General features: G+C 45.8%; 1 long non-coding RNA gene across 1 annotated transcript in view; it reads left to right on the top strand.

Moving 5' to 3' along the window:
* The window catches only part of LOC135320555 (uncharacterized), a 101,284-nt gene that overhangs the window by 60,331 nt on the left and 28,641 nt on the right, over nt 1-12,312 (top strand). The window contains exon 10 of the long non-coding RNA XR_010379735.1: nt 8,784-9,355. This is a non-coding gene — a long non-coding RNA (uncharacterized LOC135320555). The remainder of the gene's footprint in view (nt 1-8,783; nt 9,356-12,312) is intronic.

Here is a 12,312-nt window from a genome sequence, read left to right as displayed (position 1 = left end):
TAATTTTGTATGCCCCTTGAAGTCTCTATCCTATTTGGGGCCTTATTTTTTTTAATTAAAAAATGTCTATTTGCAGTTAAGAAAACAAAAGAAAAGAAAAAATACACATGATAGCTAAACTTAGAAAATATCTAGTGTGTTTTCTGTCTTGGCAACGGAGGGTTCTAGAAACTCGTGAAAACCTTCATTACACAAGTTTCTTAAAATGCTGATTAAGAAATAAAACCTTCTTTCTTCATCTTTCAAGCTGCACAGCTAATTGTGAAGAAAGTGAGGGGAAATCCTCAGAAGCCAAGACAAACCAGAAAGCAGGGATTCTGGGTGATACACGAGCCTTAGAAGCCCTGGGGTGCCTGTTGGCTCCTGTACTGAGTTTCAGTTGCCTTGACAGGAGGGTAGGAGGTGAACCCGAGTCCTCTCACACTGGGAGTTGGATGACTGATCATATGTAAGGCCAAGCCCATCCCGAGAAGCATGGTTTACAAAAGGGTTAACTATGAAAAAAAATTCCTCAAGGTAAGACAGTAAGGAAAGTCAATTTTTTTGGAAGAGGGGAAAAATAACAAATCCAATGTAAGGATATAGTTTAAAGCTCTTCTGGCATGAGAGTAACCACAAACTCCTGGCAGAGAATCACAGCTACTCCTGGAATGAGAAGCTGTGGTTTGAATGAATCAGTGAGCAGCCATTCCGAAAAAGGCCTCCAGAGTCTTGAGGATCAAGATACTTGACTGCAAACACCTGTCTTCCAAGGTCTCAATCAAATAACCAGAAAGGTTTTAAAGGAAAGAAGCCATAATCATAGTTCTATTTCTTAACATTACTGTATGCTAGGAATTCAGAGGTGACTATGGAGTCACCTCTTTTATGGACCTCACTTTCTGTTTGGGGAGACAAACTGACATAGTTGGGGAGCTTGGTGGAGGGAGTTGTTAGTCTGTTGCAATTAGCTAGGAAAGGAGATTAAGAAATCAGTGAAGAGTGGGTGAACTTTTTAGCTGAGGAGAGTCTTGTTCAGTTGGCTTTTAATTGCAGGCTCGATGAGTTTTCACTGGAGGGAATAGAACTTATGGAGGATGGACTTAGCTCAGGCCTCTTTAGAATGGACAAGTGAACCTGGAGAAAGACAGTCAAATCTGTGCAGACATTAAAGTTCACTTGAACGTGCTCCATCCCTGAGCCAAAGATAGGACAAATATGCAGCACTTCTTAAGGACAGAGGAGTGGTTTTTAAGGTTCTCCAAGAATGAAGCCCAGGGAACCGAGATGGCCAGTTGTCAAACTGTGACTTTGCTCTTTGGACGGTGTACCCACCAAGGGTATTGGCCTTTTATACATTTCCATTTCTCTTTAATACATGTCAGGTGATGAGGACGTGGGCACAAGTGTTTGACATCTTGTCGAGGCGACTTTGGGTACCTGCCTAGAAACGCGGGCACGGCTACAGCTGCGTCACACATGTTGCCGCCCATCCCGCTCCCCGTCTCCGTGATCACGGCAGAGTGGTTCCTTGTTGACCTGTCCATCTCCTCTGTGACATCATAACCCATGAAAAGACCGGAGAGTATTAACTTGGCTTTGTTAAAGTCAAAGGAACAGATCTAATATGGAGTCAGATTTGTTCTTTCCTATTTCAGTATTGCCATGGAGAAGACAGTTTGGGCAGCTTTTTGTAGGGTCCTCGAGGATTTCTCTCTCAGCCTCTGGGGGCCTCTATTGAAAACCCTTCATAGCTGTCTGGCCTGCTGGAAAACCACTCCGACTGTTTTGCCCTGAAGATGTGTTCAGTTTATAACTCATCTCTACTCCTTGGAAAACAACTCAATAAAAACTCAGTTGGTTTTCCACCAGCCATGGGCAGGGGTGAGGGATACCTTGTTATTATTTCATAAAATAATAATAATAATAAAAATAGTAATAATAAAAATAATAATAGTAATAGTAATAATAATAATAATAATTAATAATAATAATAATAATAATAATAATAATAAAAGAAGTCTTAAAACAGCACTGGGCACATAGGTGAGAGTCAATAAATGCTTCCTGGCTTAAATCAAAAGTGATGACTCAGTGATTCCATGGCTGCTGTATTTGCTGAGCTAGTTACTCCTTTGCTCCATTACACATTTTTTTAACTGAAAAAGAAATACATGCAAATGGTTAAAAAAATTTCAAACAGAGCACAAAAATACACAAGTGAAAGAAGTTTTCCCTCATCCTCTGTTCTTCCAGCCCTCCCTGGAGATGCCACTGTTTACTATCCTTTGGGTGCATTTCCAGATATGCTATGCACATTCCCACCTATGTATGTAAATTCCTTTAAAGTTTTAGTTATTTTTAACTTAAAGTGATTTAAATCCTCAAGTGGCTTCTGCCTGGGTAATAGAACAGAACAAATCTGACTCCATATTAGATCTTTTCCTTTGACTTTAACCCTATGCTCTGTCTCCTAGGCTTCATCTTGCTTGTGAAACAATGTTGCTTAGAGCCTGAAATATACAGGAGAACCTATTCTGAAGGCTCTGATCTTTAAGTATATTTAACACATTTTCATTCATAAAAAGATAAGAAATTGCAGAATAGAAAATAACGTTTGTTTTGTTAGAGGTTTACAGAGATTTGACCCAGGCAGATAGCTGCAAGAACAAAGGATTCTAACAAGAAGGAATTCCTACACCAAGAAGATTGCAACAACCAAGCACGTAGGAAAAGAGCCTGAATTCTGACTTGGGGAGATGGTTTTCCAGGACATTAGTTTGCCATCTAGGTCTACAGAAACTTGCTATTCCATGCCCCAACACCTGGTCTCCCAACTTATTGGCCTGTCCTGCACTGAAGAGAATGAATTTGGATTTGGTAGCACTCCTATATACCTAGCAAGCTGGGCACTGGAACTGAGTGTTATGGAAACAACAGGCCAGCCAAGGAACAATCACCACTCGGAGTGTTGGCGTACTCAGATTTATTATGCCGGCGGGCTCAAAGGGGCTTCTGCTCCGAAGTTCTGAGCACCCACCTCCAAGACATACACATGAAGTTTTAAAGGGTTAATTACAAGTAAGGGTGTATTAGCCAATAAGGCTCAAGCAACAAAAAGCAAGGAATCAGCACACTGGTGCTTGTCAACTTGTAATAGACACTTGTTGAGCTTCGATTTACGACTTAGCTTGTTAGCCCAGTAAACTGACACTAAACTTCAGATTTACGAGTTAGCCCAGCAGAATTTAGATCAGTAAACCGACACTTATCACACTTAGATTTCTGACTTAGCTTGTTAGCCCAGCTGGGCTTTTCCTTCACATGAGGACAGCTCTCCCACACCCAGGGAACTACTGTGAGCCCTTGATGGTTCCACTAGGGTGGAGTGTGGTTTACCCAGGACGGATGGGGACTATGCACCAACACTCAGGCAGTCTGCTCTGTCTGGGGCTCTGATCTTGAACCACCCCGCTCCCTGCCAGCCCAACACCTGGGACAGTGGAGCTAAGGCAAAGATCGTGCCTGCCTGTTTCCCAGCGTGTAAAAGGGGAATATGTACTCTTCCCAAGGTAGTTCTGAGCGACAACACCTGCGGGTGCTTGGTTCCCAGACCAACAGAAAACCCTGCTCCGCGTGGGGGCAACAGGTGTGATACCCGTAGGGGTTCTGCAGCAGCATCGGATGGAGGGCTGGATCAGGGAGGTAAAACTTGAGCTGCGGGCCTTGAAGTGTTACAGAAGGGTACAGAGGCAGGACTGTCGCCTTCTTCAGGGTGCCACCAGAGGTAAAGCTTTTTCTCTCCATCCCCGCTAGGACCTTACCCTTTCCAGATCCCTCCCTTCTCTCTGCTCTTCCTGTCCATCTGTCTCCCTCCACTTTTTCCCTCCTCTCCTCCCCCTCCCATCTTTTCCCTCCCTCACTGCCCCACCTTCTCTCGCAGAACCAAGAGCGGATTGCTGGCCCTCCTGCGCATGGGCGGTCGGTGTCAGCTGGACCGCGGGTTGGAAGCTCCAGCTCCGAGCCGGGGATTAGCCCCAAAGGCTTCTCAGCTCTGTCGCCCGGCAGGCCTTTAGCTCCTGCCTGGGGCCGGTGCCTCTGGCTGTGGAAGTGCAATGTGGGGTCTCCCGGGAAAGGGGTCAGGTGGCTGCGGGAGGGCGGTCCTCGTGTCACAGACCACGAGGGCGCGAGTCAGCCTGTGTTCAGCTGAATTGCTCGGGCCAGACCCCTCTGCCCGCGCCACCTGCCCCAGTGCCCCAGTGCCACAGCTTCCCGGGGCCAGGTGTGCACCTGCCGCCTCTCACCCAGCCGGCCTCCACTCAGTCCGCTGCTGGCGTCCCCTTCCCCTCTCTCGCCCGCGAGTCCTCTCCTCCCGGGCTTCCTCTCCTCGGCCACCGGCCCGTCCCCACAACTGGGCGGGCTGCGTCCCAGGCGGGCGGGGTCTGCGGACCCGGACGGGGCAGCTGGGGCTGGGGCTGGGGCTGGCCACCGAGCGGGGCTGCAGCCCGCGTTTCCACCCATTTCCCTGCCCCACGACTCCGGGGCTGCCCTGGTCTTCCTTTCCCGCTCCCTGAGGAACAGCTCAGTGGCGTCTGCGCTGCTCCCTGGGCTGAGAGACTCTGGCTGTAAAGCCCAGCTACTGGTGGAGTTGGGAAAAGGGATCCTCAGTGCCAAGCGAGCTTCTGTCTCCTCCCTCAGTGTTTCTGCCCCAGGTAAGTATCTTGAACACTTTCAGGTGTTATGATGGCGATGCTTGTTGGTGTCATGTGTTTTTATAGTGAGAGGGATTACAGTGTTGATAGCAGGGCTTGGTTCAGTTAAAAATGAGCTGAAGGCATAAGGCTGTGTCATCCTCCTTCCTTCCCTCTCCCAGGGTGAAACGTGTGACCATCGATTTTAAAAAGACAGTTACATTCCCTAACTAGCCCAGCCCAGCTTGGTGTGTTAACAGGAACAGCACCACCAGAGGCGTTGGAGACCCAGGGACATTGCAGTCCTAAAGAGCTCCTGGCACAGTTTGGTTTGTTTTGGTTTTTTGTTTTTCTTAAATTGTGGGGCAGACTAAGTAGTATAGAGGGAAAAATAATTGTCAAGAAATATTTTTTCATATAACAGCTTTATTGTGATATTGTTCACACACCATGAATTCCACCCATTTAAATGGTACAATTCAGCAGCTTTTAGCATATTTACACTTGTGCAACAATTATTATTCCAGAACATTTTCATCACATCAGAAAGACCAGTGGAAATGAATGACCAATCCACCTCTCCCCAGTGGTGGTTCTAAAGAAGTTTCTTGCCTATTCTTGACCATAAATTAACTTGTTACATTCCATGAAAAATCTGGTAGGAATTCTAATCAGAATTGCAATGAATCTGTCTATCAAAATAGGAAGAATTAATGTCTTTATGGCATAAACTTCTTCTACCCATGAATATAACTGGGACCCTATATTTTCATCTCTCCAGAGCCTGGCCCATGGGAAGTCCTCACTAATTGTTGGGCTTGTGAATGATGAGATTCTATACATCATTAGTTGCAACTGTAGCCTTTCACAGAAGAGAAAATTAACCTCAGTGAAGCCAAGTGACTCTCTGATGGTCAGAAAGAGTGACAGCCAGTGCTGGAGTGATCTAGTGGACTTGGTGCTTGCAACCAAAATTCTTCAGCAGCTACAGCTAAGGGGATTAGAGTGTTCTTTTATTTTTTCTTAATGGCGTTGCTTTTATTTTTACTTATTTTTTTAAATTAATTTTTATTGAAGTGTAGTCAATTTACAATGTTAGTTTCAGGTGTACAGCAGAGATTCAGTTATAAACATATGCATATGTGTATAAATATGTTTTAGATTGTTTTTAGTACAACTCATTACAAGAAATTGAATATAGTTCCCTGTGCTATATAGTAGGTCCTTGTCATTTATTTTATATTTATTAACGTGTATCTGTTAATCCCCCCTTTCCTGCCTGCTAAACACAGTTGGCTTTCTATGTCCATGAGTCCATTTCTAGGAGCATCATTTTTCTTAGTAATATATGCTGGTTGGCTGCTTTCAGTTTCAGTAATTCCATCTGTGGGTGCTTTTCTTCTGGTGGCCTTTATGTGGTTTGTACACGTGGTAATATAGGTCTGTATTTGGGAGAACTCCAGGCCTCGTGTAGTCCCTGGTACAGAGTTCCCACTGAGTTGATGCTTGAACTGGGAAAAAAACATAGTAAATGTTGGAATTTCCAATATGGTTGAGACTTCCAGGTTTCTATAACCTGCTTAGCCCACCTTAATATTGGCTGCACCCTTACTTGGTAATTTGGTGGAATTCCATTGTATGGTGGTGTAGAGACAGGGCCTTTTATGCTTATTCTCTTTCCTTTTTCTAACACTCATTCTCCTGGGTCTCCCAGATCCTCCCCCAGCAGTGCCCAGGGCTGGCTTGGTGCTGCGTTGAGGATATATTTATTAATAAGGACCTTTCCTCATCTCTTCTGAGCCTCCATTTTTTTCTCTGCACAATGAGGTCTTAGACTAGATATGTGCTTTTCAGTTTCTTTTAAAGCCATGTTTCCTTTGAGAAACAGAAAATGCAAATCACTCCTCCAATCCCAACCCTTTAGATTTTGATACAGCCTCCAAGGAGTGACAAAGCACTTTGTGGAAAATTGATGTGATTGTGATTCCAGGTGGCACAGAAAAGACTCTTCAGAGATTTATTGCAGGGAGAGGGCAGGAAAGGTGCAGTATGTCACACTTTCTAGTGTGAGCACTGGAGCAGTGGCTTGGATTTAAATACGGTGTCTGACGTGGCCTCTCTCTAATCATGTACAATGTGATAAACTTCTCTACCTCAGTTTTTCTTGATGTGTCAAGTTGGCGTGATAATATTTTAGGGCTTTTGTGAAACATTATACACATAATCCATTGGTGTTTCGGTAGAAATAAGACCTGCTAGGGATTCAGGGATTTGTTTAAAAAAAAAAAATCTTGTCCATAGCAATCTGTCGGTGTGTATTTTGAATTTCCTGGAGGGTGAGGGTTGAGTCTATAGTCCATCGTGGGACAGGTGGCCCATAGTTTTCTGTGCACCTGATTGCCCCCTCCTCCCCAGTCCTCTTCCTCAGTCCAGGATTAAGTTCCCTAGTAGATTTACACAGAGGTCTTGTGGAAATGGCTTTTCATTTTATTGTTTCACCAAGAAGGGCTGCCATCATGATCTCTGTGGTCAGGTTTTGAAGGGCTGCCATCATGATGTCTAGTCAGGTGAAGGCTATGCAATTGGGAGTTTCTATTTAATAAAAAGAAAAAAATTACTAATAGAAAATTAGAACAAGGGTGATGACAGGAGCTCTTGGAAGTGGGCACCATTAGTTTTGTTAGCTTCAGGTGCAGTGGCCTCTTGCCACGAGGACCCATCCTCTTGCTCTGAAGTTGGAGGGAACAATGGGTTGAGTGGGAATGTTAACTGAGTGTATCTCATGTGCTGGGCATTGTCCTATTTGTGCTTTGTGTTCCTTATTTGAGACAGTGAGCTCATTTAACCTCAATAGCCTCTTTAAAAAATTAGACTTTTTATTTTGAGATATAATGTAGATTCCCATGTAGTTGTAAGAGATAATATGGAGAGGGCCTATGGACCCTTTGTATAGTTTTCCTTAATGGTTCCAACTTGCAAGTTTGGGGTACAATTCATTACTGACTCACTAACAATTTGAGGTTTGTTTTATTGCCCTAATTTTATTCACGATTAAACTGGGGCTTAGAGAATCACACAGGCCTGACCAGGTCACCCACATTGTTAGTGTCGAGACGGGTGGAACGTGGGCTTGGGATTTCCAGGCAGTACCATTATGATGGTCTGTGGCAGGGAGCAGCATTCATTTTGCTGGTTTATTCATTCATTCAACAAACATTATTGAGTAACCTCTGTGGGTCAGATGTTTTCATAGGGTTATCTGATTCTTCAGCAGTCCTGAGAATCAGGTATTGTTTATATTTTTTAATCTGAGAAAATTAGCTCTAAGAAGTTATAAACCCCCCAAATGAAATATAGCTCATAAAGGAGCGATACTAAATTTGTACAGTCACCCCTTTTTATGCAGGTGGTACCCTAGGCATTTTACATTTGCAAACTTCTGTAATCCAGATATGTTCATGTAAGACAAAGATTTTTTTTTTAATTGAAGTATAGTCAAGTTTACAATGTTGTGTCAATTGCAAGGTTTTTTTTTTGAATTTTGAATTAAAAAATATTTTTTCAGGAGTGTAATTAGGTTTATTTATTTGTTTCATTTTTTAAAATGAGGTACTGGTGTTTGAACCCAGGACCTCGTACATGCTAAGCACGTGCTCTACCACTGAACTGTACCCTCCTCCCCAAGGCAAGTTTTCTTATCCATTATTCTGAAGCTTAGTAGTTCAAATAAATTGGATAGAAAACCAGATCTTTTGATCCCACTGTAGTCCTTTTCTTTATATTCTGCTGAAGGAGGTTGGGGAAAGCACTTCCTTTGTTCACTTCCTTATTCAGCATTTTTCAGCAGTGACTTTGCATCAGGGCCTTGGTAGGTGCTTGGAAACAGAAAACAAGAAATGACCCTTCTCTGCAGGGCAGAAAGCCTAGACCAAAAGCTGGGTAATGTGATCCGAGCTACGGTAGCCATTTGAAGACTCTGAGGACAAACTGTACCCCCGGATTTACTTGAGCTTCCCTTGCCTTCTGGTTGGTACACACCAGGTCACCACAACCCAGATGGGCCTGCAGCCCACAGTACAGTATGTACCTCGATCTCCTCTCCCCTCTCGTCAGGGCCTGCAACATGAGCATCCCTGACTACGAGCAGTGTGCTGAGGACCACCAGACTTTCCCCGTGGTGGTCGAACAGGTGGGGATCATCTCAGAGGAGAATTTCTTTTGCATCTATAAGTGAATCACCTTGGTGAGTCAGATCAGTCCGTGCGGCTCCCAGTGGGCAAACTGTATCCACTACAGGCACCACTATGCGCCCAAGAATGGGTGGAGCGACTTCCAGACCCACCGCAAGGTCTTGGGCCTTGTCATCATTACTGACTGCCTCTCGGCCAAGGCTTCGAAAAGCTCCACGTGCAGAGGAGCTGTATGGCACCACGCTCTATGACTCTCAGCTCTTTGACTTTCTGCTGCATGGGGAGGTGGCCGAGCAGCCGCGCACCAAAGTGGCCTTCAATTTACGAGGACTGCAGGGTAGTGGAGAAGAGGATCAAGGACTTCACTGAGTCACTCTTCATCTTGCCCAAGTCCAAGAGGCTGGACTGTGCATCCGACAATTCTGGGGACAAGATCCTCCTTCTCTGCATCCCATTTGAGAAGGAGGACATCATGGGACTGGACACAGAAAGCAGGTAAGTTTACCTGGAGGCCAGTCCACCCTGGCTGTGTGCCGGGTTTCTTCCCTACATCCAGAAAGGGATCAGCAAGGAAGAGGACTCTCTTGTAGCCAAGGGTGGAGGGAGGTCGAGCCCGCCGGTTTACAGACATTTAAAAGTGAATCCGCCTTTGTTTCAGAGAGATCCTTTTAGGGTTATTGTGGACACTTACTCCAGGTTTTCAGCCAGGACCCTGGTGGGACCCCTGGAGTTGCTGTCCAATAGAGTAGCCACAGCCACTGATGCTAGGAGAGCTGGGGAGGAGGCTGCTCTGAGCTGAGATTTGCTGTAGGTCAAATGAACATCAGACGCTGAGACTTGTCTAGTAAAAAGAATGTAAACTATCTTATCACTTCCTATATTGATTACATGTCAAAATGATAGTATTTTACATACAGTAGGTTAAGATTTGTTCTTAAAATCATTTTCTAGTATTTGTTTTTTGTTTCTTGGTTTGTTTCTTTGTTTACCGTTTTAAATGTGGCAACTGGGAAACTTTCTTTACATGGCTCTCATTTCATTTATGTTGGGCAGCCTGTCTTAAGATAGTCTCATCCCTTTGCTTGTAGATGAGATGCTGAATCCCGAGAGGCAGAACGAGGGGCTGGTTGAGCTGGGGCTGGAGCCGGTGTCTCCTGCCTCCCAGGCCCAGCACCTGTTCGGCTCAGGCCCTCTATTTCTGCCCGACAGCCAGCATGCCATGTTAGGACATCAGAATCACCGCCAGGGACCTCCGAATGAACTCCTTATGCAGGGAAAGGCGTATCACGGAGTATGGGAAAGAGCAGGGAAATGTTCATCCTCACTTTGTCCCTGTGATTAAGTCAACGGCCCCACTTTGTCTCGGAATTACAGACGAGCTCTTCTGGGCTGCCTACCCCCCCCACCATCTGCTCTGTTTCCCTGTGTATCTATAGTGCTGTCCTTCGTGCAGAAGAGGGTGACATGCCTTTGCCGAGAGGTGGTCCCCCTTTGCTGGGGAGAGTGAGGGAAGCTGTGTGCCCACGGCCTACGGCCTCAGGCCTTGAGTCTGGAGAGTACTCATGGCGGTCTGACAGGTGACGGTCGGAGGACCTGGCACGGCTGCCGGGCCCACTGTGGAGGCGGTGCTCTGTGATTCTTGAAATTAACTAAGATCAGATTCTACTTTCTGTTTGTTGGTAAGTTGGAGGAGAAGATGCCAGAGAATTGATAAAAAGAATGTCCAGACCAGCCCTGTGAGTGATAGGCACAGGGGACCCGAGTCCCCCACGTGTGTGAGGTGCCTAGCAGGCTCTGGATGAATTTTCTGTTCCTCCCGGACATAACTCTATGGCTTAAGGAATGGGCAAGGCATGTCATGGCCTGTACTTGTCCTCACAGGGCCCTGTGATCTTCATGCCCGCACTCCCCTTCTGCTCCTTGGAGACGAGGTGTCAGGTTTAGGAGCCTGGGCGCTGCTGAGGGCATAGCTGCCAGCACCGTGCTACACCGAGGCTGGCTCCGTTCACCTCACATGTCACCTCCTGCTGAGCCCCCAGGCGTCAGTCAAGGTAGGTGCATAGGTGCAACATACGCAGAGACCACGTTCTCCCCCTGGACAGATTGGTTGGTGAGCAGTGGAAGCCTAGAGCCCTGCCCCAGCCCCAGGCCAGTGCCTCCTCTTTTGTCATAGGAGGCACTGGTGACATTTTTGCTCAGCAACTGCTTGGCTCTGACTCTGCAGACCCACCAGAGAATGCCAACTTGTTTTTGCCTTTTGAAGTCTGCCCTTGGGATTTGGCGGAGTAGCTGGATGTGTGCTTAGCCCATAGTGGTTGACACTGTCACCATTGTTTACCCAGAACCTCGTGTACCAGGCATGGCTCTCGGCATCAAAATACAGCAGCGCATTAAACCTCCCTCCTGGTGGGTCTGTCTGTTTTGGTACCATAAGGGCTCAGCCAGCATCTTAACGTCAGTGAGATAACGTGGCCAGTGAGCTCGGGTCAAGCACATTCTCCTCCAGTCACTTTTACTGAATTTTTGCTTTTACTATTCCACAGTCATTAATTTTTTAAACAATGCTTTGGTACAGGAACAGCCTAATTCTCTCCTGCTACTCTTGGTGGAAGTGAGTAAAACTGTCCAGCCTGAAATGCGACCACATTTTGTAGCTCAAAATCTGCCTAGACGCATATAGGTGGAGTTTTGGATAGGGGCGCTGATCATGTTGGGGTCCCCCGGCAGCACCACTCCCCTCAGGCCCCTGCCTTCCCCTGAGCAGGAGGTGAGTGTGGGTCTCACCGTCCCAGCATCCCTGGCCTCACACACTCACATAAATTCTTGTATATGCTGTCAAAATCATTTTTGTTCTTGTGTGTTTCTAATTTTCTCTTGTTCCTCTTTTCCTTTTTCTTTATTCTTTTTCTCTTGTACTGCCAAGTGAGCATGTTGTTGCGTCTGAAAATGTGGGCTGTGCACACCCTGCATTGGAAATATCCAGATTGCCCTCCGTACTGTCTCCATCGCTTTAAAGAGCCAAAACTTAACAGTTGCCTTGATCCATGTATTATCCTAGTCATTTTTTATTTTCTAATTTTTTGGAATATTTGCTTTGTTAGCACATCACCCACTGGTGTTTGATACCTGTTAAAATCCTTGCTTTGAGGAACCTGTTTGGTCCTCCTTATATTTGGTGACAAATGCGCCCTTATTAAATTTGTTTGATTGTTTTGAAGAAGTGAGATGCGAATTGATTTAGGCGGCTGCTGAGGGATTCTTTTCATGGAGTATTTAATCTTGTAAAGTCAAATTCTGCAGCATCTTGCTCGATTCCTGCTTTTACACAAACGTGCTCTTCACGCGGTTCCTGGCTGTCACTGTGTGACGTGCGTGATGGCACTTCCTGACCAGCGGTCACTGGTGAGAGAGTGGCAGGCTCATGGGTGTGCAGCTGCAGGGGATGCTGTTGG

This window comes from Camelus dromedarius, unplaced genomic scaffold, assembly GCF_036321535.1.
Source record: "Camelus dromedarius isolate mCamDro1 unplaced genomic scaffold, mCamDro1.pat HAP1_SCAFFOLD_14, whole genome shotgun sequence".
In the NCBI taxonomy this organism is placed as follows: Eukaryota; Metazoa; Chordata; class Mammalia; order Artiodactyla; family Camelidae; genus Camelus; species Camelus dromedarius.
The sequence above is the reverse complement of the archived record's forward strand: the minus strand, read 5'-3'. Positions and strand labels throughout refer to the sequence as shown.